Source organism: Oncorhynchus keta, unplaced genomic scaffold, assembly GCF_023373465.1.
Source record: "Oncorhynchus keta strain PuntledgeMale-10-30-2019 unplaced genomic scaffold, Oket_V2 Un_contig_24466_pilon_pilon, whole genome shotgun sequence".
NCBI lineage: Eukaryota > Metazoa > Chordata > Actinopteri > Salmoniformes > Salmonidae > Oncorhynchus > Oncorhynchus keta.
In genome coordinates this window covers 55,374-60,000 of record NW_026283918.1, presented here as the reverse complement: position 1 = coordinate 60,000, position 4,627 = coordinate 55,374, and positions in this window count along the sequence as shown.

The following is a 4,627-nucleotide window of genomic DNA, read 5'->3' as shown; positions in this document are numbered from 1 at the left end:
TGATGTTAGTTGAGAACGACAGGGTGTTGTCCAGGATCACGCCAAGGTTCTTAGCGCTCTGGGAGGAGGACACAATGGAGTTGTCAACCGTGATGGCGAGATCATGGAACGGGCAGTCCTTCCCGGGAGGAAGAGCAGCTCCGTCTTGCCGAGGTTCAGCTTGAGGTGGTGATCCGTCATCCACACTGATATGTCTGCCAGACATGCAGAGATGCGATTCGCCACCTGGTCATCAGAAGGGGGAAAGGAGAAGATTAATTGTGTGTCGTCTGCATAGCAATGATAGGAGAGACCATGTGAGGTTATGACAGAGCCAAGTGACTTGGTGTATAGCGAGAATAGGAGAAGGCCTAGAACAGAGCCCTGGGGACACCAGTGGTGAGAGCGCATGGTGAGGAGACAGATTCTCGCCACGCCACCTGGTAGGAGCGACCTGTCAGGTAGGACGCAATCCAAGCGTGGGCCGCGCCGGAGATGCCCAACCCGGAGAGGGTGGAGAGGAGGATCTGATGGTTCACAGTATCGAAGGCAGCCGATAGGTCTAGAAGGATGAGAGCAGAGGAGAGAGAGTTAGCTTTAGCAGTGCGGAGCGCCTCCGTGATACAGAGAAGAGCAGTCTCAGTTGAATGACTAGTCTTGAAAGCTGACTGATTTGGATCAAGAAGGTCATTCAGAGAGAGATAGCGGGAGAACTGGCCAAGGACGGCACGTTCAAGAGTTTTGGAGAGAAAAGAAAGAAGGGATACTGGTCTGTAGTTGTTGACATCGGAGGGATCGAGTGTAGGTTTTTTCAGAAGGGGTGCAACTCTCGCTCTCTTGAAGGCGGAAGGGACGTAGCCAGCGGTCAGGGATGAGTTGATGAGCGAGGTGAGGTAAGGGAGAAGGTCTCCGGAAATGGTCTGGAGAAGAGAGGAGGGGATAGGGTCAAGCGGGCAGGTTGTTGGGCGGCCGGCCGTCACAAGACGCGAGATTTCATCTGGAGAGAGAGGGGAGAAAGAGGTCAGAGCACAGGGTAGGGCAGTGTGAGCAGAACCAGCGGTGCCGTTTGACTTAGCAAACGAGGATCGGATGTCGTCGACCTTCTTTTCAAAATGGTTGACGAAGTCATCTGCAGAGAGGGAGGAGGGGGGAGGAGGATTCAGGAGGGAGGGGAAGGTGGCAAAGAGCTTCCTAGGGTTAGAGGCAGATGCTTGGAATTTAGAGTGGTAGAAAATGGCTTTAGCAGCAGAGACAGAGGAGGAAAATGTAGAGAGGAGGGAGTGAAAGGATGCCAGGTCCGCAGGGAGGCGAGTTTTCCTCCATTTCCGCTCGGCTGCCCGGAGCCCTGTTCTGTGAGCTCACAATGAGTCGTCGAGCCACGGGGCGGGAGGGGAGGACCGAGCTGGCCTGGAGGATAGGGGACATAGAGAGTCAAAGGATGCAGAAAGGGAGGAGAGGAGGGTTGAGGAGGCAGAATCAGGAGATAGGTTGGAGAAGGTTTGAGCAGAGGGAAGAGATGATAGGATGGAAGAGGAGAGAGTAGCGGGGGAGAGAGAGCGAAGGTTGGGACGGCGCGATACCATCCGAGTAGGGGCAGTGTGGGAGGTGTTGGATGAGAGCGAGAGGGAAAAGGATACAAGGTAGTGGTCGGAGACTTGGAGGGGAGTTGCAATGAGGTTAGTGGAAGAACAGCATCTAGTAAAGATGAGGTCGAGCGTATTGCCTGCCTTGTGAGTAGGGGGGGAAGGTGAGAGGGTGAGGTCAAAAGAGGAGAGGAGTGGAAAGAAGGAGGCAGAGAGGAATGAGTCAAAGGTAGATGTGGGGAGGTTAAAGTCGCCCAGCACTGTGAGAGGTGAGCCGTCCATACCTTAAGGGAAGAATTCGGCAGTACCTGTATGGTTAGTGAGAAAGTCCATATTGCAAATGTACGGTCCCTTACTAGACGTCCGAAATCGTTTGTAAAATTCGCGGACGGCGTCGGGCCGAGCGGCAGGGCCGGACCTACCAGGAAGTCATCAAATGAACGTTGTCGGACATTCGGTTTCCGTTTTACAAAAATAATAAGATTTATGTCATTTTTCCCATGTCCCGGAAATTCCCACAAGAGGGCATAAGCAATCATATGGCTATTGCTACAAAACATCACGATTCACGACGGGGCCTTATCTCGAAAACTGAAAATATTTAGAAGCCGAAACTCGGTGAGCGTAGGGGCGGCATAATGGGCAGTTGGCCCCGAACAAGATGGCGTCTAGGCCTCAACGGTTTTTGAGTTATGGCCATTTATCTGGGATTAAAGGTCCAAAATGAAAATAGAGAAATTATTTTTCCACTTCACGTCAAAGTCAAGGAGCCTCCGGTGTCAATAAAAAAGAACCAGCCATTTATCTATCGTCATTTAAGAGAAATCGTACAACGACACCTTGGTGATGTTCACGGATAGGTGTTTTTTTTTTTTCAACGGTTACAGATCCAGTTGCAGGTTGTTCTTACGAATCTTTTTAAAGTGTGCTGCGGAGCTCTGCGAGATTTCTGTGATTTTCTATGATTTTCTGAAATAACACACACTCACTAAACCCTCCGTAAATAACTCAGTTCTTAACGTAAAGACTTAAAACTCGGGATTCTGTAAAGGCATACCCCAATCATGATATGAGTTTATTTATAGCTTCCTGTGCCAACCGGAAGTGCCTTTAATGGTGTCACAGTGGCAGTTTCCATGGGTTAAAAAGGTCAGATCTTTTCAAAACTTCATATGTGTGACTAGGTAACCCTCGTGAACTGTAAATCAGTCATTTCTCCCAACAGATGTCAAAGAAAATCTCTCACACGCACACACAGCAAGGATGGAGTGAAAAGTGCGGTTCTCAAAGACACAGAGAGCAGGCAATGGCATAAACATAATAATCTCTAGGCCGTGCCGAGTTCAACGAGATATCCCGCTTGACCGTAGCTCGCTCGGTCTGAGCGCAGCGACCATTAGAAAAGTAGGCCCAAAATGAAGCCTGCCCCACAACGTCATTTGCTTTTGGGTGACAGTGAGAGAACCGTTAGGGTGAGAAGCACAATTCGACCTCAGGTATGTTCCTAAGGTCCTTCCAATCCGTGCAAGCCTAACGTTGACAGTGTGGCATTAACCCTTAATAGTTAAAAGATGGTGTTTACTTCAAAAAGTTTGCATTGATTTCTCTCCCCATAGGAATACATTGCCTTTACCCCTAAATTCAACCTGAAGTCTATATGGGTTATGAATGCCGTATGAACCTGTCTTTGGTAACAGTCCATCAGGCCAGTATGAGGTCTACCTGTGTTGATTCTAAGCTTCCTGGACCAACCGGAAGTGGTTAAAATCACCCTAAAAGTGTTTTTCCATTACCTGCCTGCAGTTTGATAGACATAGTGCATTCAACCCTGTGTAAATCAGTCAATTCTTAACGTAAGGACTTAAAACTCAGGATTCTGTAAAATCATAGCCCAGTGAGGATATGTGTTGACTTATAGCTTCCTGTGACAACCGGAAGTGCCTTAATTGGTGTCTCAGGGGCTGTTTCGAGGGGTTAAAAAAGTCAGATCTGTCCAAAACTTCATATGTGTGATTAGGCAACCCCCATGAACTGTCAATCAGTCATTTTTCCCATAAAATTTCAAAGGAAAACTAAATCACACAGACACACAACTTGGAAGGAGGGACGTATTGGGGTTTGTAGAGACAGACAGTGCCTCCAATAGTTAGCTTTGTTCGAGCTAAAAGAACCGTCAGACCTAGAGTTCCGAAACTTTAGAAACCTGTTCTAGGCCTCGGGTCGATAGTGCGTGGTGAGTTAGGTGGCTCTAGAAGGTTCTCGGACCGAGAAATAGCCTCGTACATTTGCAATGTCTTCAATTCATTTTGACCATTACGAAAATGGCGACATTTAGAAAAGTCTCAGAGACACAAGACTAGGTGCATTGAAACCGGCTCGGGCCATAGAGACGGACCCCAACGTTTCGGTCCGATAGCTCATTCAAGGACCCCATAGCAAGGCATTGAAAAAATGGATTTTCAGCACCAATTAGGGTTTTACTCGGGCACCGAAGGACCTATCGAGCCGAAACTCGGGATTCGGGGTCGCCTCACATAGGCCTTCACATAATGTCTGACCTGGACCCGCAGCTAGAACGTAACTATGTGTTTTACGTTTTTATTATGTTTTAAACTAATGGCGCTGTGAATTATGGGCCTGCTCTGACATATGTGATAGTTGGCTTCTAAATGAGTTGGAAAAAGTGGGTTTGGTGTCAATTGGTATCAGTTTGGTGTCAGAATGACATCTAATTGACTGGTGGACACTGACTTGCTAGTTGACTTTTGTACATTAGCAATATGTTTAAACGGAGAGGGACCATCACCAAAAGTGACATTCTGAAATCAACCCTAACGAGCCATGGAGATGAACCAGAATCACTGCCCAGCTATCCCGAGTTCATCGGGCCAGTCAATTTCACATTCCTGCAGGATTTTTATAGCATGACAAATTCGTGATGGTACCTGCCCATTGAACCATATTGCAAATGCACAGTGACTTTGCAAAAGTGAGAAAACATAAACAAATGGACATGATGAAATCAACACAACGAGTGATGGAAATGTACAACTATCACTGCTCAG